This window comes from Pinus tabuliformis, chromosome J, assembly GCF_031772625.1.
Source record: "Pinus tabuliformis cultivar Carrire ecotype Pingquan chromosome J, CPIR1, whole genome shotgun sequence".
Taxonomy (NCBI): Eukaryota; Viridiplantae; Streptophyta; class Pinopsida; order Pinales; family Pinaceae; genus Pinus; species Pinus tabuliformis.
In genome coordinates, this window is record NC_142295.1 from 941,530,590 (window position 1) to 941,555,699 (window position 25,110).

Consider the following 25,110-nt stretch of genomic DNA (forward strand, 5'->3'; position numbering starts at 1 on the left):
GACTGGATCCATGAATATCAATCAAACATCAAATAGATCTACAATCAACCAACTTTCTTGTACAAATACTGAATCAATAACTTCTCAGAACACAGTACCAGTAACCAGACACCAATTCAGAACACTGAACACTGCAGTGATAGACAAAAGCAGCTAAAACATGTTTCAAGAAAAGTACGCAACTTCACCAATAGAAACCTGCGTATGTACACAGTATTCACTTCCTTAACCTACGGGTATCCGCGCCTCCACTGTGTCGAGCCTGCGGGTATCCGTGCCTGCGTTGTGTCAAACCCACGTATATCTGCGCCTACGCTATGTCGAGCCTGCGGGTATCTGCGCCTGTGCTGTGTTGGACCTGCGAGTATAGATAATTTATCAGACTTCAATTATACCCAGATTATCAGATTTACAGATCTGATCATGCGCCAAAGAGATCTCGACCCATCAGTAGATCCTTCTTGTAATGCTCAGGTTTCTCCTTGATTCAGGTCCAGCTATAACTCACCAACCGATCACCAGTATTTCAGATCTTGCTCTTCTCAAGATATTCAACACATTAGTCACCACAAGCCAAATGATCTCCTTTCCTTTTTATAGTCTAGGCCTTACTCAAACCATGGTCCAAAACCATAGAGATCCAATACTAGGGACCCAATACCTGGGTTCAATACTTTAGATGCAAAACCACGGACCAAAACCATAGGTTCAAAAATGTCGGACTAAATACCATGGACCAACCATAAGATTTCCCACGTGTGCGCGCTTTTCTCTACATGAAAGTGCATGAATTTTACGTACGCACTTTTTGTTCGGTACACCTGCGTATATGTACGCACCTTTTGTTCAGTGCACCTGCGTATGTATGCGGCTTTGTGAACAAGAACCTGCGGGTATCTCATTTTCTACTATTTTGAGAGCCTGAACTATGATCTGCCATTTGAGTTAGTTGCCATCAAGGACAACACTTATGTCATCGAGCCAAACCTATGCCAAACCTGTGTCATAATTCCAACAGTATCAGGCACCATTAATAAGAAAGACTCTATAAGAATGCTAATACGTACTAAAAGGGAAAAGAGTTATCTTTAAGAGGAAAAACTAGAAAGAAATGAAATGAAATATACACAAAACAAAATTTTGAAAAGGAATATCCACTTACAAACCAATGTTAAATAAGTGTCTATGGGTTTATAATTGATGTACAACTCATCAAAGATGGATCTATTGTACCCAGTGGAAAACTAGTATTGCCTTTGCACCTAGTTTGAAGATAAATAAGAAGGTAATATTTTAATAACCTTTACTATATGTTATCTTAATTATTTGTTGGAAAAGATATAATGTTGGGGTATTTGAGGTAATTTAGCGAAAACTCTATCAATGAAGGAAAAATCATAGTTAGAGATTAAAAAATGGTCTTGAATCTAACAAAAAAATGGGGATACATCTTCCTTAGGATCCTCGTCAAGAACTAGTTGAACACCTCATTCCTAGTTAGGATCTACAATTTTTTCCTTGTAAGAAAGAATATTTCATTTCTTAAATCCACTCATAAGAATATATTATGGTTTTCCCTAGCGAACCACAAGGAAAACTAGACTAGTAGCAAAACAAGAGTTTTTTCAACATCGAAAAATTAGCAAAGAGTACATATATTATAATTATATCAATTATGTTCTGAGGCATATAATCTACTATTCCAACTATAAATGGAAAACTAAAATACCAACATGGAAAATGAGCTAAAGGGAAATAAATAGAACCATCATCTAGTCTTGGGGGAGTCCAATTATTTTATTGCAATTTGTTGTTTACTACTTCTTGGTAGCACAGTGGGTCTGGAGGGAGGCCAAAATGAGCTTCAAAATGCTTGATACATCTATATAAACCATGCATAGAGATAATAAAGCATAAGGAGGATCTTCTCCTTAGCTTCGTTTGTGTCTAGCATGGTCCTCCCTAGCAACATCTTTACGTCCCAATAAATATACATTATGTACATGTACTTACTGAACCAACCATGGGTTTGGTCAACATTAGAAACCCCATCATAAATTTCACTTGCCACCTCTGTATTAGTTAAGCAACAACATTCACCTGTAATTTTCCTTTCGACCTCAAATATTCCAATCTAGACATACTAGGGAATATGAGAGCATAAAACCCTTGTAGAGGATTCCTTCTTTTGTTAGGCTCTTCATCCATCATGATACCTATCATAGGAAGCATCTTGTTAGATTTTGGCATGCTACCTTAACATTGCTTCCATCCATCTATCTACTTTATTTGTTTCCCTCCATCTCTGTTTAACATTCCTTTCCCACTGCTTTCTCTCCCATCCTCACCCCCTTGGAATACATTATAAAATTATGGCTTCTCCCTTGCCCTTATTAGCTCAATTTATGTTTGTTTCAATACCCCTTGGATTAAATCATTTGTAAATGGATGATTAATTTCTTTCCTCCAAGGATTATTAGAATTTAGGAAAGGATCCCCATTTTCGCCATACTTATATATCATTATTAATGAAGCATTAGAAAGAGAATTGGAACAAGAAAGAAGCAACAAATTATTGCAATGAATGTAGATCATTGGTGGAATTAAAGAAGTTAATCACCCATAATTTGAAGATGACACCTTGTTGATTTGTGGGGCTTCACTTAATACACCAAAAGGTTTAAGGTAATCTTACATCAATATTTAGATGCATCCAATAGGATGGTCATTAAGGATAAATGTAAATGATAAGAATAGAAAACAATTTAGGGAATTCTTGGTCATATTAATGGAATCTTAAAATTTTCCTTAAAGGTGATTGTATATCCATTAAATACTTTAACATTTTCATCTCGATTTCCCACCTTAGAGATACAAACTATGATCCTACAATTACAAAAACAAAAGTTAACACTTGATCCTAAGAAGCATAGTAGCTCTACCATCATGGATGTCTACTCTTAATTAAATTTTAATATGTTTGTCTTTTATATATGTGTGATTTTATTTATGTGCACCTACAATAGTGATCCAAATGCAAGATCACTACTACAATATGATAGAATAATCGGTTCATCAAAGTATTAGATCTCTACATATAGTTAGTCAATAATCAAAGGTCAATTAGAAGGGTGGACCTATGTAATAAACTATGGTGAATCATAAAATGTTTTAGCTATTGTGTGATATCCAAGTTATATGTTAATTTATTCTTACCTTTTCTTTAGTGTTGTAACATTATCTGTAGACACCATTTCTTCATGTAAATTATCTCTTCACTTCTACAATTCCATTTTTCTTTACTATGTCATTAGAGTTTTGGATCATGTAAGAAATAAAGGTAGAAATGAAAATGAGTGTTAAAAATTCCACAAAAAAATGGATATCTAAAATATTTTGTGAAAATATGGTTTTTTTTAAATTGGATAGATATGTTAGGAAGGTGGCTCAATGAAAGGAATTTGTTTAGTATCTAGTGAAATTAGGGGTATTCTTTAATATCCCGTGAATGAACATGCTATTTCATAGGTAGGCTAAGTGAATACCATGTGGATCCAAGACAAACTATAGTCATATTCTAAACTAAAGAGTAGATTATAATTTAGCATGAAAGATTCAGACACCTAAATTTTGAGTTATGAAGTTGATGGTGAATTTTAAAATGATTAGGGTACTACCTAATGTTATTCCTCCTAATGTTATTTTTGAAGGTTGTGGGATTTGTGAGCATCACTAGACAACATTTCAAACAAGCAAGCTATGGAGAGAGAAGAATAAAAAAGAACTTCTCCATAATAACCTATGAACAATGAAAAAACCATAATTTGTAGGTGCAAGATATGTTTTAAATTTCATCAATGATTTTTATAAGTATATTTGGGTATACTTATTGAAGGATAAAGATCATCTATTTGAAAATTTCAAGAATTTAGGGAATTGGCTAAAAAGGAATGCAGATGACTTGAGAAATATATAAGGTATTATAATAGATGATAATATGTGAGAAAGGCCTATGATAATATTTGTGCAGAATGGTGTGTTGAAAGGAAGAATCAAGTATTGATTGACGTGGGATGGGATAGAATAGTTGCCATATTGGATTTATCAAATGTTGATTGATATTTTTTATTAGGAATTGGAGACTTGAAGCCTGATTATTATCATTGATATTTGATTTTACACACTCTTAGGTGCACAGTAAGAATATTGATGAAGGGATTCAACCTTGATCCTCTCATGTCTTTCATTTCTTTTTTATCTAGCGGTTTTGTTGGTTGACTACTAACCCTTTTTACCTTATCAATGTGGTGGTATTTTTTAACCACTAACCAATTTTATTTCATCGATGTACTCCCCCCTTGATACGAAGAGAGTACCATTATCTTTCATTCATGTTTCAATTTAAAAAACATGTATAATTGGACCAAATTCACATCCAAAATCTTCATCATGGATAACTATTTGAAATCATTCCTCTTTTGTTATTTCACAACAAAAATGTGTCTTATTCGTATTCCTCCTAGACAATAATATTTATGCAATTTCTTAACATGTATATTCCATATTTAGTAACTTATCCATACATAATGAATTTTATTTTTTACTTTTATTCTTTTAATATCTTTCTAAATGACAATTTGTTTGCCCACAATGAGGAAAAGGATAGAGATCAAAATGTGATGTCTCCATAAGACCAACATGATGATAATGTTGACTCCTATTAGGAATTATTTTAATTTTATTTACTATTAGCATTACTAACATCTTCATTTTCTTCTATATTATTCAAATTTGCATCAAAACAATTTATTCTCATAAAACAAACTGGCTTGGAGTAATATAGAATATGAAAATTATTTCCTTTGTCATATTTAGTGACTTCCTTATATTCTTCATAATGTTTTCTTTTGTTACTTAAAATTCACATTTACTGTTGCTACTATCACTCTATGCTTTTACTTGTGAATCATCTTAAAAAATACTTATCTTCAACAATTCGCCATATGATTCCATCTTATCACTATTCAAAGAATCATCATCCATGTCATTTGATACCTATGTATCAACAATTAGGTCATGTGTATCACAAATAACATCAAACATTTTTATTAAATTATTTGTTTTCATGACTTTTATTTTGCAAATGTTCTTTTTTCTCCTTTATTTATTTTTTATTTTTAATTGTGTTAGACTCACTTGTATCACATTGTTTGTATGTATTTCTTTTCGATCACACTCATTTACTATGTTATGATTGGATGCTCTTATTTTCAACCTTAAAGTGTAAAATATTACCAATCATGCACAACAAAGCGTATTACAATGATTTTGAAAATAATGTACTTAGTCAATTCAAGCAAGACTTTGAAAAAGTGATTTTTAACTTAACATTGAAAAGGTTTACAACTCTATCCTTGATTCAGTCACATACCCAAGACCAAATATATACTTGAACTAACTTATTATGGATTAATTAAAAAGATATTTTACATGATTTTTAAACTATTATGGTTGTTGAATTTTGACAATGGTCAATAAAGATTTGAGGAATTAGTATTCTTTGTTAGATTATTTGAATGATAAGATTGGTATGCTCTATTAATTTTTCTGTGTATGTATTGTTTTCTAAATTTAAATTTTGACTTTGAACTAGACGCAAAATATTAGAAGCATCCAAAAAAATCTTGCATATTTTAACATGTGAACAAGATGTGCCTAGGATCCCTTTATTCTAATTTTGTGATAGGTTTGTAGCACAACCACAACAAAATACAATTTTTTACTCTTGTTAATACAATTATCTCTTTAACACTTAAAATCACAACATAAAATTTTTAACCAAAAAATATTTTACAAAGTCAATATCTCAATAAGGCTTTGCATGCTTCCCTGTTGGAAAAATTGCCCATTGATGTCAAAGGGTGAATGGGCCAACAATTGTTTTGTCATTTACATGCAAAAATCAAGTGAATTTGGGTATAAGGGGCATCTAGATTGGTAACCTTTGTCATGCAATTTTGTTTGACATGTGGCATGCCTTATGGGTCCTCTTCGTTAGAGAGATTTAATTTTTGAAATTTGATGCCCCAAATATGGTTCTAGCACCAACACATTTTACCGAAAGTGTTATGGCATTAAGATTCATTGTTACCCTAAAAAGAAGGTCAAAATTTATAATTTAAGAGGCCTAAATCCATGAGCCCAAATTTGCCTTAAAATAAAATTATATGAAAGGAAATATGATTTTTTAAGTGTCTTAAAGTCTCTAAACAGGTTAGTTCATCTCCATCAGGTTGGTTTCAATACTTTTACGCCATTTCATAAAGAATATCATTATGTTGCTCAAGTCATTCCCATTTAAGGGATCTCCAAGACACATATATATATCCAACTTGTGGCTTCCAAATTAGTAGGAAAAATTTGAGTCAAGGATAAGTATTTTTCTACTCTAACATAGGCCGAGCATTATAGGGAAGTATCTAACGAAGGCCAGATTTGTGACACATTCGCTAAGACAACATCACAGAGAAAACCACATTCTCAAACTATTTCTACCTTCAAAAAAAACCTATTCAAACATTCCCATAATTAACTTCTTAAGAAAATAATAATAAAAAAAATTAACCATCTAAACAAATTTATAACCTCGTTAGACCATGTCATCCATTATATAAACCCCCCGATGACATTATATAAACTCCCACTACTGTACCTTCTGTCAGCCAGCCAGCCGTACTGCAAGTTCTGCCAGTCATACTTCCAACAGAACCTTGACTTACTGCTGGTGAAACCTTGAAGTATGACTGGCGGAAGCTTAAAGCTCACATTTAAGGAGAATGTGTATAAAGGATAGGCGTCGGCCGGGTCACCATGTGTTTTCGGATATTTTTTGGGAATACTTCATGACTTATTGAAGGTGGATGTCATCAGTACAACAATCCTAGTTTGTCGATTTTTCTCTGTCCAGCTGTTGTGACAGGAAAGGAATCGTGGGAGGTAACGATAGTGGGCAAGCTATAGTATTAATATTAATGTATAGGGCAGTATATGTTTTGTGCAGGCACCTCGTGGTCTTTTGACCGTTAATGACACTGAGCAATGAGTGAAACCCTAAAGAGACACCATACAACAAATCCACAAAACCACGATTTGCAAATAGAAAGGCCACTGATACAGGCGTGTAAAGGAGTACCCTCTGCTGGAGATCGATTGAATAGGCCGATCGATCTTACTGGGCCTAGGATTTCAGCCTATAACTTCTTGATCCAAATGCAATTCTCAATTTTCCTGCAGATCACACGGTCCATACATCATTAGAAATAATCAGATCTTAATCTATTTTTGTCTCTAATCAAACTGCAATATTTAGGACGAGACACCAACAAATATCGGAAACCTTTAAAACTCCTTCATTCTTATATGGATGCTCCATGCCACATAATAAAACAGATCTGAACATATTCTCTTAAAAAAATCAATTTGAACCCAATAAAAAGGACGTGGTCTACTTTGCTGAGAGCAGACCCCTGATCTAGAGTAGAAGTAGATCAGATCTGTACGGTGCGAATAGATATTGATCCACACGAATGAATTGGAATTGCTAGGGCTGACAGATGGTATATAAAAATCATTTGATCAATTTTCTTAATATCCTGGATATGTATATATTTAATGACAACAGTGGGGAGCTCTCATGTGGAGATCTTCTTGACTCTATATTCTGGATGTAGATTGTTCCTTTGTCTTTCTCTTTTATATTATGTCTATCTATTATGACTACAGCACAGAGATCTGTTGTAACTTGTAACTACAACTAGATTTGTACTATTTTATCATCTTTATCGATATCACGAAGAGAGAATTACTAAATTGGTTTTAAGATGGAGGAGTTTTTCATGTATAATCAGCTATTTTCAAGTTCCAAAATATTTTATGGAAAATTATGATGGTAAGTTTATGAGATTTTTTATATAATGTGAAAATAGATTATAATCAAGATATAATAATATGGAAAGAAAAGATTAATTTATTATCTTAGATTATATAATTTTTATTTAGTTTATATTTGTGTCATCACATATTTAGTTATTAAATTATTGCTCAAGTAAAATTTTAGATGTTTTTATTAGTGTAAGCAGTTTGTTTGAAAGATTCTCTTTAGCTAATTAATTTTTTAGATTGATGTTTGATTGGGATATTTGCTTAACCAAATAATTGTGTATTTAAGAAGTTTTGTTTTAAAATAATATTTTACGTATTTATATTTACGAAATTATATAATTTTCCATAAATTTGTGTGCAATAATCTCTAGTATCTCATTTTAAAGTGGTATCAGAGCATGAGAGGGTTTATCTCATTTTAATGTGGTATCAGAGCATGAGAGGGCTTAGGACATGGAGAGGAGAGTAAATTGTTTATTAATGTGTTTGTCCATTAGTCCTAATTGCATGAGAGGGCTTAGGACATGGAGAGGACAGTAAATTGTTTATTAATGTATTTGTCCATTAGTCCTAATTGAAGTCCTTGCTACGCAAAAGTAGATGAGCCATCATTCTGTGGACAAAATAGAACTAATGGTTGATGTGAGTCTGCATCATTTAAAGTAGAAAGGAGTATTATCTCCATTGTTGCATTACATCTGAACAATGTAAGAATTTAGATGAGTTGGTGTTGATTGGCCTGAATCAATGTTGAGTCTTCTATATTCCTATCACCAAGCCTTGGAGAGATTGGAACTATATGGTAGTGAGATGATCAGGGATTGAGAAGATCTCTTATAATGTTGCCAATGTCTTTCCTTGAACAACCTGTGCATCAAGCATTGTCCAGTTTCAGATCACGGGATTGAGTCTTCAACGTTAACTTAAGATTTTATTTATGTGTTTTGATCTTATAGAAATGGTAGCAGGCTTCTTTGCAGACTCTATGCCTCCACGTAGTGATGACTTTGTTAAAATTGGAAAGTTCCCACTTCCTTATTACTGTGAAGATGTGGAGGCGGGTAATTCTATTGGGAATGTGTCAAGTTTGTTTGAATATAGTTGAGAATATCCTATGTCTCATATTGTACAACCTTTGTAGTTTATGGTTAGCCGAGGCCATTTCGGCCACGCATGCTTTGTCAAGGGTTACAAAGGTAAAATTGGAAAGTTCCCACTTCCTTATTACTGTGAAGATGTGGAAGCGGGTAATTCTATTGGGAATGTGTCAAGTTTGTTTGAATATAGTTGAGAATATCCTATGTCTCATATTGTACAACCCTTGCAGTTTATGGTTAGCCGAGGCCATTTCGGCCACGCATGCTTTGTCAAGGATTACAAAGGTGAAATCGAAAGTCAGCCAGATGGAGTGAAAATCATCTTAAAGCCAAGATGACATCTTAAAGCCAAGATGACAATAGCGATGGAAATTGATGTTTGGAGAGAGTTGGCTATTTATTGGATAGAATTTTGTAATGAGGTGGCAAGTATCTAGAAGAAGGTGCAAAATCTAGTGTGTAGAAGGATGAAAAAAAGTTGCATCAATTGATCTCGGGGAATGTAAATGCTTGAGGAATCATGCATGTTTTCTTGTTGGTGGCATGCAATAGTGGAAGTAGCACATGCAACAGTGTTATCCAAAATTTGGAAATGGATGTTTATAGCTTGGACTATGGAATTCCATAATAAGACCTAACAATTGGATAGCAAGTAGGGCAAGGGTCTTATAGTGTTGTCTATGATGGTATTTGGTATAGTTCAGATTTAATAGAGGGGAATCTATATTTTTAGAGGAGAATTTGAGATTGCAAGATTCTAGAATTAAGGATCCAATTGCAACATGACAAAATCTCAAAGAAACTTGATTTTCAAGGTAAAGAAGAGTTTTAGCAAGAAATCTAATACAATTGTGGTAAAAAAAATTGGTAATCCAAGTAATGTTAAAGTTTATGTCTTGGAATCAAAGTGAATGTACATATTGAGATTAGCGATCTCAATGTGGAGTTTTTGTTAGAATCTGTCACGCGAAATAACAAGTCAAACATGGATATCAAATATAATCACTAAAACTAATATGGATACATCATGTATCTAGGCTACTTTCCTAGAGTGGATGGCACCCATGTATCTTGGTAGATGGAAGTAAGTCCATAGGATGGCCAATTAATCAGTCTTCATGGTTAGATTGATGTTAAGCACTGGAGTACAACAAGTTCTCGATCGATTTGAGGTATCATTAGTACGATTTTTTTTCCAACTGGTATGTGATGATAATTCCCCGGATGAAGGGAGGAGCATGGATACTTTTTGAGGTGAAAATGAATTGCACTATTCTCATTTGATAAACCAAGTGTTGGTCGCAGGAATAATATTTTGGAATGATAAGTTTGTAGTAAGGAGGTCAAAGAAGTCCTGGATATATTAAAGAGCATTGGAGTTTGGTACAAGAGTTTCACTTGATAATGCTTGTGGAGGCATTATGGAAACACATGACATTAGTTGTGGAAACAATGAAGAAGGAAATATAGGAGGTTATTGAGGTTATTGAGGTCTAGTTGGTTTGATCTATTCTCTCCAAGTAGTTAGCTTCCTAAATTGGTGTTTAGTTGAGATATTTTCTCAACCAAATAATTGTTTCTAAGAAAATTTTCCTAATTTGACACAACATTTTATCCATTTATATTTGTAAAATTACATTTTTGAATGGAGTGCTACATAGATTTATGTGAAATAATATCTACTCTCCCATATTAACACTGAAAGCATGTATTGATCTCATAATGTAAATATATAGAGCATGTAACTAACCACCTCCACACTTAGATTTATTTGACAACTCATTGGTGGATAATGACAACGCAAGGTTAATGACAACGTCTCGTTAATAGATAATAATGATAACTCAGAAGAATATGATCTTCAAGTTTGTGATTATCTTGGGACCCATTATCTAACAATTTTGATGATTTTGTCTTTATTAGAGAGTCATGATCTAGTTTTATGTTTAGAAATAGTTAGAAAATATATTTGAAATGACCAACCTTCATTTATTGCATTTCATTCTAGGAATCTAGGCATTAGAAGAGGATGAAGGTGGTTTCCTTTCTCAACTTCAATAATTAATAAACATATTACAAAGATTCAAAATAAAAATTGTAAACTATGTGATTCTCCAAAAATATGAAACTTCCTTATATCCTTATTTACCTAATTCATATTTAACCTCATATTTCCCTTTTTGTTTCTGTCTTTATTTATCTGATTCATATTTAACCTCATAATTAACCTCATATTTCCCTTTTGTTAATGTGTCCAGAGAAATCCACTTGAAGACTAAAAAAAAATGGTTAAATATATCAAGGTACTTATCATTTTAGTATAAATATTATAGTAAAAATTTAAACCATTTGAGTTTTTACACCAAGTCAAAATGGAAAAGAGGTAAATATGATAAAAATTCAATAATATCTATATATTTTCATCTTAATTCTAAACCCAAACCCAACATCTCATCTGGTAAAAAAAAAAAAAAAAAGAGTAATTTCTCTTTTGGAAAAAGATCTCGTGCATTTTTACCACAATGCAAAGTAGCTTCACAGCCCAATGAGTAAGCTTGAATTTCTCTTTACAAAATGGATTGTATATTTTTACAATCACAACGAAATGCAAGTAGTTGAAAACCCTTTTGCTTATTATAATAGTTGAGAACTATGTGAAGCTTTCTCCTTATTAATTAATTGACACAACTAATACAAGACATTGTTGCGTGATGTTTGTTATAGAGTATTAATAATCACAATCATTAATATTTTTATGAAGTCTTTCACAGAAGCTATGTTTGTAAAACCTTCGGCTATAATTAAGTTAAAAACATACAGTTATAAAAAAGTATGAAAAAATAATTTATTCTTTATAATTTTATAAGAGTTATAAATTCTGAAATTAACAAATTCATCGCACCCTGAATGATCCTAATAGGAGGTCCTGGACCAAGAAATTCATGACACCTTAGTCAAAGTTAAAACCTTCAGCATCTGTATCAGCCAATATGCATTTTTAACCAATCTGTGGTTCAAGCACTTCTATAACCTTGAATAATTCTATCACTCGATATTCACTTCCAACAACTCTGATTCGGTTTATCAAGCAATCATTTCCGACAAATCTGTTATTTAGTATAGACGCATTATCCTCGAGCTTTTGTGGTCCTTGGATGAAGAGAAGCAGGTGCTTTTATACTTCGGCGGAAGAGATGTCTATGTAAAATTTGTGTAACTTTAATAGAAAGCAGGCGTCCTACTATTTATCTACAAAAAAAAATTGGATTTCTTCCAAACTTTCGATTTTTTGCCATGCAAAAAGTGTGCATAAAAGGCGTCCTACTATTTATCTACAAAATAAAGCTGGATTTCTTCCAAACTTTCTATTTTTAGCGATGCAAAAGGTGTGCATAAAACCATGGTTTCTCTGAGTCTCAGATTATTTTTTTAATAGCTAAGATTATTTTACCTATACTGGTGGGACTATTTGCAAATCTATTCCAAATACCAAAACTCAAAAGACAGGAATTAAAACTTTCCATTTTTAGCAATGTAAAAAGTATTAAAACTTTCCATTTTTAGCAATGTAAAAAGTGTACATAAAACCATGGCTTTTTTTAGTCTGGGATTTTTAGCAGAATAAATGGTTTCTATTTAAAAAAATTTAATAGGTAAGATTATCTTACCCACAAAAGTAAGACTCTTTGGAAATCTATTACAAATATCAAAACTCCCCGAGACAAAAATTAGTGATGGACGTGCTTTTCTATGGCTAATATCAGATAAAAAAGAAAAATGTTATCACTGACAACAAGTATAAGAGATTACCTTGGCATTTACGGTGTGGTAAAGTCTGTTGTTGAAGGCAGATGAAGCAGCACTCGCAACTTGAAGCCCACCTTCTTCTAACGCAAATAGAATATACAGAGACTCATCTTCCGAAGTGTTCGTCTAGATCTGAACACCTGAACCCACATAGTTTATTTTCTCTACAGGGCGTTCCCGATTCGACCCTCCATACAGGCAAAATTACTTGGAAGAAACATTTGCATTTCGATCAGAGTTAACCTTCATTTTCTCTCTTTGGGCTGAAATGTCTCACAGCTTCCAGTACTTGCTCTAACTATTGGTTTTCCCTGCACAACAGAACATCAAATTTCCAGTCAATAAAACCCTAGAGAATACTGTGGATATCTCGAAACCCTAGATATTGAGCATGAAAAAACATACCCGAAGATTTTCCTTTGGTAGAAATGGACTAGAATTACACGATACATATTGGACATCAAATTTGTTGGTGAGGTCGTTATTACAAGAAATGGATGAACAAGGACCTTTAATTAAACCTTAATCAGCAGATGAAAATGACGAAAATTTTGCCAACAATTTGCACATCAGCGAGTGGGTCCGTGATATTCTGCAAGAAGATTAGTATTCGATCACTCCCCCTTTCCAGCTAGGTACAAAATCCCGAACCATATCCTGATGAACAACCGAGGATCACATTAACACCTAAAGAAATGAGTTGGATCATATCAGATTGAAAAATGTCTTCCACCAAACGAAACAGAAGCCTGTGGAAGATCATATAAGAGGATCCCAAGTCATTTTTAATAAGGAATATTATAAGCAATAATGAAATCATGGAGGGCAAACATCCAGTCGCAATATATTTTTTATTTCTGAAGTACGAAAAATGTTAAGCAACCAAGCCTACAGGAAAGGCAACATCCAGTTAAATAAATCGTGCGTAAAGATAATTCTCCTTTTTGCTTAAACTCCAGCGGGTATAAAAATAAGTTTGGTGGGTTCTTTGTGGGACCATTTTAGCGGCAGCACGATAACTGGGTATGGGTTTCCCAAGACACATATAAAATGTTCTATATTTTTCAATTATTTTTAACGTGCTCAAGGTTAGGTAGAGTTGTCTTCCATGTGCACCGATGCCATATTTTATTTTTCCATAATATTCTATGTACATAATATTTTCACGTGCATAATGCAACCTATTAGTTCAAACACGTTTCAATCTGAAGTATAATTATATAATGATTCTCATTTTCAATTATTTTTCTATGCATTTAAAGTTCCGAAGTTTCGGAATTGTATTCAAGTTGACCCTGCCTTTTTCTTTCCTCTTTCTTTCCCCGTTAAAAGAGTATTTTTTTTTTTATCACAGGGTGAATTGGGAGTAAGATATACCAAATATGTTATGATTTAGCAAGCATACCAGGACACTATATTCAATGAAATTTGAACTGCGGTTTGATTTAGTAAGAGCCGCACGTATACCAGGACACTATATTCAGTGAAATTTGAACTGCAGTCTGATTTAGCAAGAGCCACAGGTATATCAGGACACTATATTCAATGAAATTTGAACTGTGGTTTGATTTAGCAAGAGCCCCGTGGAGATCATAGCAGGACACTATACTCAATGAGATTATTATAGCAGGACACTATATTCAATGAGATTTCAACCGACACTTGTAGACTTCACCCAACGAGACTTACGGTTAAACCACACATCGTTAAAAAAGTATTTTCACCTGCATAATATGATTAACAATTGGTACTCCACAAGTATCTGGCTGATGTTTGGGCCAGCTGTTGAGAGGTTTGTTATCATTTAGCATGCATTTCAATATTTTTTGAGTTTATTCTAATTTTAACTAAATTTTGCATAATTTATCTAGTGACGATGTTTTATTTTTGGTATTTGTTAGTGTTTGATAAGTAATTTTAAAATTGGAAAAAAAAAAAAAAAAAATTGTAAGTGGTCATTCTGTCTGTGAATGCTATGACAATTACACTGTTATATTTATTTTTGGTATTTGTTACAATTATACTGTTATATTTATTTTTGGTATTTGTTAGTATTTGATAAATAATTTGAAATTGGAAAAAAATTAATTTTATAAGTGATCATTCTGTCTGTGAATGTGACAATTACACTGTTATACTACTGCACTGTCCATACCAGTTGCAAGTTCTTTAATCAGGGGCTAAACAAATCTCCAAGTCACTGTCCTGAGTGCGGGGAGGGCGCGGGGATGGTGAGTGGTGTTGATTGAGAATGAATTATGTTTCTTTGTGCCGATGAAGGTTCCATACTCGGTACAATGTATTCCTCCACGCCATCATTGTGATGACAATTTATTGTTCTCTTTATTTCTTCACACATTCATCAGAATTATGACAATTCTACAAAATGCAATTGCAATTAAAGCAATGTCAAAATGATGAGCTATTCTCCATGCTTAAATTCTCCGATTTTCAATTCTTCTTGTTTACATTCTTTGACTTAAAAAAACATTTTGGTGCCTATAGAAACCATACACTCTAGTTTTCACCAGAGCAATTTTGAATTTGCATGGAACTATAGAAAAACGGAACAGCCTACAAACAAAGAAACGATCTAGATATTTATTTATTAAAAACTTTTAATAAAAGTAATTCGTTAAAAATGAATTACTTTTACATAAAAGTTAAAAATTACTTTTAGACTACTAAGTTCCATAAATATGTTAAATATGTAGATGCGGTCAAGCACAGAAAATTATTTTTCTTGATCCATTTACAGTAATAGGAACTCAACAAATCTAATTCGATTCGCATTGCAATTTGTTACATGAGGGTCCTCAAAAAAGTTATGTGAGCTTCTTCGAGCTCTCGATGAAGGGATCGCAGGGTTCTCCATATGGAGCACCTCTATGTTTGAAAGCTTATGTTGTTCAGAGATTCTCACAACAGGCTCCATTGTACTGATAACAATGTACAAATTATAGTGAAGCAGTTTAAATTTTATCATTAGAATGTTCAAACCACTATCCTTGTCAAAAAGCTCTTGGTCACTTTCGCTTTGGTGTCTTCCCAGTTATTTCGATGAGTCCCTGCCTTTTATAGAATATAGAATTCTTATAACTTATCATAATATAGTAGTGTGTAAAAGTTGTGAAGTTTCTTTAAATTGCAGAGCTCCACACTCACTCTGGTACGGTTCAAGCACATTCCACTTCACCTATTGCATTATAGTTGGAGAAAAATCATTATAATTTTTTTTTTTAGAGTGAGGAGCTCCCCACTCCCGCATAATTATTAAAAAACATTGTGCTCTTTTGTATGGTGCACTATGGTCGGAGTAAAATGATATTTTTTTGGAGTGTGAGCATTGTAAGGAGATCCACATTGCTGCACAACTCTGCACTCCCGCACAATAAATTGTGTGGGAATGTGGAGCTCCCCACCATGCTCATTAGGAGTTTGTTTATGATGCTTGTGGTCCAAATACAGATTATGAGATTCCATATTGTGATCCGGGTTATGATCTTCAACATCCATGCTTGTTAAGTCCACATTGCATGGATTATTGGATGGTGAATTTATTATAGTGGAATCAATCCATGCCATACTCTCATTTTCCCATTTCTATTCCTTTGGGGGAGAGGGCATTGCTAGAAGTTTCACCCCACCCTTGAATGTCAAATCCATTCTATAATTATCTATATTTTCTTCATCGGTGTGTTGCTCTCTATTCTTTGTCGCCCACTCACGCTTATTGGGTTGGTTGCATAATTGCCAGCACTCTGAGACTTTCCTTTAGGTAGGTGGCACCCCACCCACCCAAGTAGTCAGGCATCGATAGGGAGCAGCACCTGGATAGTGACTTCCCTATAGTTTACCTCCCTCACGATAACAATAATCAATTCGCTATCGTTCGCTATCACTTACTTGACTTAATCGATCGCGCTCACTTGCACTTCTATTAAGCAATGCCAAACAATCTGTTATCCTAGTTATTGGTGTAGTTGCTAACTATTGATAATCCTACCTGACTTCCATACATGAGCTAAAGAAATAAATGCATCTCCTCTTCAGATGTTTTGTTTACTACGAGATAAAAGGTCATTAGTATTTCCTTTATCAAGATTCAACAGGCTCTCCACTTTATTCCACTACCCTGAAATGGTAGCCTCAAGGCCTGTATAATTTGACCTTTGCAAATGAACTTTCCACATGTGTTATTTTTTATTTCCAATGGGATCTCAAAGTTTCTATGGAACAGGATAACTGAAACTTAAAGATTACAAATGGTTCCCCCCTTGTGGGGTTTTTCCCTGATCTTTGACAAAACCTCGTGTCTCTTGTTGATGTGTTGATTGTCTCCTTTGTCATTACATTTGTTGTTATATATTCAATTTATATTAATGATTGAAAATATTAAATGCTATTAGAAAGATTTCTAATTGAAGTGTTGAATTGGGCTAAAGTAATTTATACACCATAGAACAATATGAAAATTTAACATGGTATCATAGCTAAGGTGAAGGACAAGCCCAAAAGGAGACAAGTATTGAAACAATCATCTTTGGAAAAGTTGAAGGAGCCAATCTAGTCAGGTCAAGGCGTCTTCCTTCTTCAAGGAAAATGAGAAGTTGGGTGACTCATCTAACTTTGCTACATCGAAAGTTAGGTTGGAGTTCACAGCTAACAGCAATGATGTTTTGGATTACATTCAAGGAAAGTACATGAGCCTCCAGAGAATGCTTCCATTGTTGTCAAGAATAAACACAAGAAAGGTAAGTTAAAAGAAAAACAAATTATAACTAATGGTTTACAAGATAATTTACTTGCATATGTTGGAAATTCGAGGAAGTCTAAGGACATGTATGATATTATAGTTGGAATGTATGAAGTCAAGAATTTGAATGAAATAATCTCCTTGAAAGATCAACTCAAAGACACAAAGATGAACAAAGGGGAGTCTGTGAAATTTTACATTATGAGGATATATCATCTTAGAGATTAATTGCAAAGAGCTGGGGAATCTGTGTCTAACAGGGAATTGATGATTATGACTCTAAGAGGTCTCCCTTCTATTTGGAAACCTTCATTACTACTATAAGCAACAACTATACCCTCCAGTCATTTGATGAAATTGTTGGAAATCTCACTTAAGAAGAATCAAGGATGATATCAAGAGGAAGAATTCAAAAGCATGAAGAGGGAGAGCCCACTGCATTTGTCACTGAAAACAGGAAGAAAAAAGGAAAAGGAGGTCCATTAAATTCAATAAAACCTCCACCTCGAGATGCAAATAGAAGGAATGATAGATCATCATCTTACATTGAATGCTACAATTGTCACAAGAAGGGTCATTATGCTCGAGATTTCCCTAAGAAGAACAATGTTCCATGCTACAACACTATAAGCAACAACAACATGTTTAATGATCAAATAAGAAGAGAAGAACGAAGAAATGATTGCAATGGAAGAGGTGGAAGAAGAAGAAGAGATGCTCCTAGTGACCATGAAGAAGATCATCGTTCCCAAAAGAAGTCAAGACTCTCCAAGTATGAAAGTAATGTTGCAAATCAACATGAATATATTCTTATTTCTATGCTCACAGCTAGTTCATCTCCTCTGGATTCATAGGATAGTTGGTTGGTTGATAGTGGGGCCACTCATCACTTCTCTGGATATACGAAAGTTCTCTCTAATTTGGTAGAGGGAGTCAAATTTGAAAATTATTCTTGGAGACAACTCCACTCATCCTATCAAAGGCTTTGGGTCCATCAAATTTCATTTGAATTCTAGGGAATCTATTTTGCTCCATGATCTAATGTATGTGCCAGGATTGAAAAAGAATTTGGTGTCAATATCTGCTTTGGAAGACAAAGGGATAAGGGTTGTCTTCATCAAGGGAAAGGTTCTTACTTGGTCTATTGGATCACCTATGAGAGATGCATTCACATTGGGATCAAGATATGAATGACTCTATAGGGTTACTGGAAGACCTATTCTAGCATTGATCTATGATATTAATCATCTAAGTGATCTATAGCATCGAATATTGGCCCATCTACATTATGATGCTCTTCCGAAGTTGGAACAATTGGTCTTTGGGATTCCCAAGGTTCAATCTCAACATGATGGAGTATGTCTAGGTTATGCCAGTGGAAGGAAAACAAGGGGACCATTCCCCTCTAGTGATAACAAGACAAATGACATCCTCCATCTCATTCATTTGTGGTCCAATGCCCGCACATTCTATTGGCGACCATCTCTACTACATCACCTTCGTTGATGACTTCTCATGAAATACAGGGATATATTATTTATGAAACCTTTGAAATGTTAAAGGAGTTCAAAGCTTTGATCAAAAATCAAATAGGGAAGAAAATCAAAGTATTCATGTTTGACAAAGGTGGAGAGTATACATCTAAGGAGTTCATTGATTTTTGCAAGAAGGAAGGTATAAAGAAAGAGACAATTGTGCCCTATAATCTCGAACAAAAGGGAGTGGCTAAAATAAAGAACGGGTCCATTATAGAAGCTACACATTCCTTGCTCCATAATCAAAAGTTTCCAAATTTCCTTTGAGGAGAAGAAAAAAATGCTTCCATATATGTTCAAAACAGGGTGCCTCATCAAGAATTAGACAAAATGACCCCCAAATACAGGTATCAAGCCCGATGTTGGTCATCTTCATATCTTTGGATGCCCTGTATACTTTCATGTGCCGAAGGAAAAAAGAAATAAGTTGGAGTCCACAAGAAGAAAAGGTATGTTTGTTGGATATCGTGAAAATTATAAAGATTTTAGAATATGTGTTCTTGGTCAAAGGAAGGTTGAGATTAGCATGGATGTAACATTTGATGAATATGTTTTCCTTGGTAAAGAAAGGGACCTTCCTCTACCTCCTCCTCTTAAGAATAATTATTGTATGGATACTTTAGATGGTCCTTTCATGCTCAAATCTAAGACAGATATTGTTGATGATCTTGTGGAGCCCATGGATCCCTTAGATACTCCTCCATTTGATCCTCCTCCCAGGAAGAGGCCACTTTGGCTTCGAGACACATTACAGGATGATGAGAGATGGGCTCTCGTTTGAATATCATTTAGAGAAAGGAAGAAGCCATGCAGATACCAGGGATGTGTTGCAGCCATGAGAACGATGATTCAAGATTAACCTCCCACCTTTGAAGGAGTTGTGAAGGAAAATTTTTGAAAAGATGTTATGGCCAAAGAATATGAATCAATCATGAAGAATGATGTATGGGATGTTGTGCCAAGACCAAATTGTAAATCTGTGGTGACTTCAAAATAGTTATTCAGGATCAAATATAAAGCAAAGTTCATGGCTCGAGGATTCTCCCAAAAAGAGGGATATGATTATGATGATATATTTTCACCTATGGTTCGATATACAACTATTCGTTCGATAGTTTCCCTTCTTTCAATTCAAGGATGGACCCTTCATCAGACGGATGTGAAGACATAATTCCTTCATGGCATGTTACAAGAAGAAGTGTACGTCGAGAAGGCACAGGGATTTGAAGTAGAGGATCAAAAGACATGTTTGTAGATTGAAGAAGGCATTGTATGGTTTGAAGCAAGCCCCCAGAGCATGGTACGCCCTAATAGATAGTTATTTAATGAAGACGGGATTCATAATCAGCAATGTCGATCCTAACCTCTACTTCAAGATAGTCCAAGGTATGTCGTTGATTTTGGTTTTATATGTTGACAATCCATTCTTGATAGGTAGTGAGCCCTTGATGATCGATTGTAAGAGGGAGTTATCCTCTGAATTCGAGATGAAGGACCTTGGACTCATGCACTACTTTCTAGGCCTTGAGGTGTGGCAAAGGCCCGATGATATTTTCCTCTCACAAGGAAAATATGTTGTGAAGATGTTGGAGAGATTTGGAATGACAAAATGCAAGTTCCTGCCCACACCGATGGAAATGAACTTCAATAAGTTTTGTGGAGAGTTTGTAGGACCCGATTTAGCAAATCCATCTGAGTATAGACAATTGATTGGGGCTATGATGTTCCTAGAGAACACACGTCCGTACATATGCTATGCAGTGAATACATTGAGTCAACTCATGACTGAGCCTCTCCATGCACATTGGATCGCTTCCAAACACGTTTTGAGATATTTACATGGGATGATCACAATTGGTCTAAGATTTTGGGGATGTTCGACTTCATGGATACACTAATGTTGATTGGGCAAGAAATATTTTCGACAAGAAGAGTACGTCTGGATGTTGTTTTAGCCTTAGAGTTGTCATGATATCTTGGATGAACAGGAAGAGGAAGTTTGTAGCATTGAGAAACACAAAGGCATAGTATATTTCCACTATCATGGCTAGCTGCAAAGCAGTTTGGTTGAGTAAGCTCTTTGGAGAGTTATTTGAGCAGGTCCTAGACACTACAATGATATACTACGAAAACAAGAGTGGGATCCATCTGGAAAATAATCTCACATTTCATGACAAGTCCAAGCACATAGGGATCTAATATCACTTCATTCAAGACATGGTGTTGATAGGAACCATTAAACTCCATCACATATCGACAGATGAGCGTATTTCATATATTCTCACCAAGGCTTTGCTAAAAGGGAAGTTTTTAGTCTTCAAAGAGCATCTTGGACTAATGGATGTGACCCGTCTTGATAAGGGGCATCGCTGATCGAGAACACTCGGCTAACTCTTCCCCCCTGTGTAAGATCCTAGGGTGAGGAATTGAGATGAAGAGTTCTTGGGGTTAAGGGATTTCTGGACAATATGGTCGTAGATATTTCTCCCATGTATGTTACCCATAGGATTGGAGATGTTGCCCCCTTATCTTGGTCTTTGTAGAGTATACTCCAGCTGGAATCATATCCACAAGTTGGGCTTGTTGGGAATACCACTCCTCGTTTGGCCAACGGGTTAAGAGTGTACTTGGGGGTGTACAACCCAAGATGATTATGATGTAGGTGCTCTACCACGTGACTCTTGAGGGTCATTATTGGGAATATCAGTGGGAAATAGGATGGGTTGATATGTGCTCCCCTATATCACCTATTGCTTGATATGGGGTCATAGATGTTTAGCTCCCCCATGATATTATGGGTTGAGATGTGCTCCTCAATCTGGTTTCAGGTAGAGATGTGCTCTCTGATATTGTTTTTGGATTGATATGTGCTCTTTGATGATGTAGAGGGTGGTAGCTTCAGCTCCCCGGTGATTCTTCTTCTTTAGATTCGAGAATGTTTCAACAGATAGAGTAGAGTAGAGATGGGACATGATATGACGAAAGGATATACATGACATGATGCAGGTGGAATTCCCCCTAGTTGAGAGGGAGTGTTAAAATTGGAAACGAGGGCCAAATTCCACTTTCAACATCTCATTTTATGGAGATTATTATTTCATTGAATTCCACTTTTCGAGAGGACTAGAATCGACCTAAATATCATCAAATTTGAACAAGGGAAAGTGTACTTATGAAGAAAAACCCATATATGCACATTTGGATAGGTCAACCCTAATGGTAAATTGGTCACCCTTGGAATCTTATAAATACAAGTGACCTCAAGTTCATTTGTATATCACCAAGAATCTTCTTCTTCTCTTCTTCATTAATGGTTCACACAGTTTTGAGGCTAGGTCAACAAAAATAAGTTTACAAAGGTCTGAAATTACAGCCTCCAAAGCTCACCTCTATTTTTAGGGTTTTGGGTTACAGTCACTGACTTGTCAAAGGATAAATTCAACCACATTCGCTAGCTTGCAGGCTCAAGGGAGCGACTGGGAGTTTTCAGTCACTCGTACAACTCCTCCTCCCTACGACTAGAAAGTTTGACTGAAATTTTTCCGTTGACCGAAGTTGACCACAAACATGAAAAGTTGTCTCTGATATATATTGATGTTGGAAATATATTTCTAAATTTTATTGGGTTATTTTTCTTAATGATATTATATTGTGCTCATTTTACTCTCTCTTGAACATTTTATGGCAATATAATAAGAAGAAGAATTTCATAAGTTTTTCCCTCTTGTGGGTTTTTTCCCTGGTCTTTGAACAAACCTGGTGTCTCTTGTTGATGTGTTGATTGACTCCTTTGTCATTACATTTATTGTTCTATCTTCAATTACTGTTGATGATTGAAAATATTAATTTCTATAAGAAAGGTTGCTAATTGAAGTGTTGAATTGGGTTAAAGTAATTAGTAATTATAGAAAAATCTGGAAATTTAACACCTCAAAGTAGAGTTCTTTTTCTTGTGTCAAGCTCGTTAAAAGTGAAACAAGTTTCTTGGATAATAGTTAATTTTCTTGTGTCAAGCTCGTTAAAAAATGAAACAGATCCCCTTCCAATTCAAGTCTTTGATTAGATCTCATAAATTCCTAATCGAGTCTTTCACTTGATCTCGTAAATGAACCTTCATTCCATCCACCTATTAGTAACCAGTAGTCTACTTAAGTGAATGAAATGAAGCTTGGGGGGCATGTGCCTAGAATCACATTATTATCGTGGGAGCATGAAAACTTATATCAAGCATAGTTTTCCTTTGTTTCAAGCTCGTGTAAAAATGAAACCACTCTCAAGCATAGTTTTTCCTTGTTTCAAGCTTGTGTAAAAATGAAACTAGTTTCAAGTACTCTCAAGCATATTTTTTCCTTGTTTCAAGCTTGTGTAAAAATGAAACCAATCTCAAACATAGTTTCTGATGTTTCAAACTTGTGTAAAAATGAAACCATTCTCATCCTATCCTTTATGATTACTACTTTTATCAACCTGTTTATGTCAAATGAGACTTGTTTTTCTCTTTTCATCGTCACCATCTGTTTGGCCAGTCATATGCTTTCACTTGGTTCTTTTACCATTTCCTTAGGAACCGTTGTGATGAGTGGTCTTATTGGCCAACCTCTTGATCTTTGCATGTTTTGAGGAGTTCCATCATGATTGAAACCAGTTGCTACCCTTTATACCACTCGTTCCTTTAGGAGGAGTTATCTTTTAGCTCTTTTCAGGCTCCCTAAACATGAAAATATTTTCAAGCACTTGTCTTTTAAAAATCGTTAAAGAAAATTAAAAGACGTCTACTCAGTACAAGTTTAACCATTTTTCGGACTTGGATAGACTATTTACAAAAAAGGAATACCTTAGTTGAACATGGATAAGAGGTTTTCCTGAATATTGTTTTTTGTATTTTTGAATTCAAGAGACGATTTACAAAAAGGAACCTTTGGTGTTTCCTTTTTCCCCTTTTTTTCAAACTCTCTAAATATGAAAAAGAATTTGAGTTACACCTTCGTTAGTGATGCAAGTGCATCTAACCTATGTCAATTGTTTATTAGAGGAGTTAGTTTGTAAAGTTATGTTTCAATTAATTAATTTATTTTTCCTATGGTTTTTAAGAGAAAATGGTCATTCTTGCAAATAGGAGAAGATTCGAGAGTATTGTGGAAGGTTTGAGAAGATTATGGATTATTTATCTCTTATCTAGGGATAAGGGATTGGATGAGAGATTTTAGGGATCAAAAGAGATATTTTGGGAGTTAGTTTAAGGATCTAGAACCTACCTTGGGTTCTAATCTATTTGTATAAATTGAGGTGAGCCATGAGGCATGTATGTATGTAGAAGTGTGAGAGTGAATGTGAAGAATGAGAGGCCAATATTTCTCTTGTAATTATTTATTAATTGATTAATTATGAGTTTTTATGTGCATATGTTTGGTTTGTGATCTTCAGTTAGTTTTATATGATGTTTGTGTAAGACGCTATGGTTATTGTCCTGCGTCAAATTTTTGGTATCATCACAAGATAAATCATGTGTGAAGAATTAGTGGAGAACGTTGTAGATGTTTCAATTGTACATGTGAGATACGCATGATCCAATCCAATCCATGAAATGTGAAATTCATTCTCCAAGAAGAGAATGACATTCTGAAGTCATATGCTCGTGGTCGTGATTTTAATCATCATACATTCTCAATCAACTAGAATTTTGATTATCAAGGCAAGAAGCAGCGAGGAGATCCATATAAAATACACGGTTGTCAGGCAAAGGAGGACACATTGTTAAGACCTACAAGCTGGAGACTATCTCTGGAAGGTCTGTCCAATGCTTTGAGAAATTTTGTCAATTTAAGAAGGCCACATCACATCAATCGATTAGCATTGCTATTGAAGCCAGCAGAAGGACATTCCAATTTTACGAATTTGGCATGTTCACAAGTGCACTACAAAAATTTATTCTTACAATATACTTGTGTTGTTTTGCGATAATTTAACATTTTCT

At 34.5% G+C, this 25,110-nt stretch overlaps 1 long non-coding RNA gene across 3 annotated transcripts; it reads right to left on the reverse strand.

The window, feature by feature from the left end:
* Positions 1-6,392: 6,392 nt before the first annotated feature.
* Positions 6,393-13,760, reverse strand: LOC149229886 (uncharacterized). 3 transcript variants are annotated; one of them, XR_016247335.1, is made up of 3 exons: positions 13,367-13,760; positions 12,849-13,156; positions 6,393-7,287 (listed from the first exon to the last, which is right to left on the reverse strand). It is a non-coding gene; the product is annotated as an uncharacterized LOC149229886 (long non-coding RNA). The 3 variants fall into 3 exon arrangements; XR_016247336.1 differs by having other exon boundaries at positions 13,355-13,760; XR_016247334.1 differs by having other exon boundaries at positions 13,251-13,760.
* Positions 13,761-25,110: the final 11,350 nt, after the last annotated feature.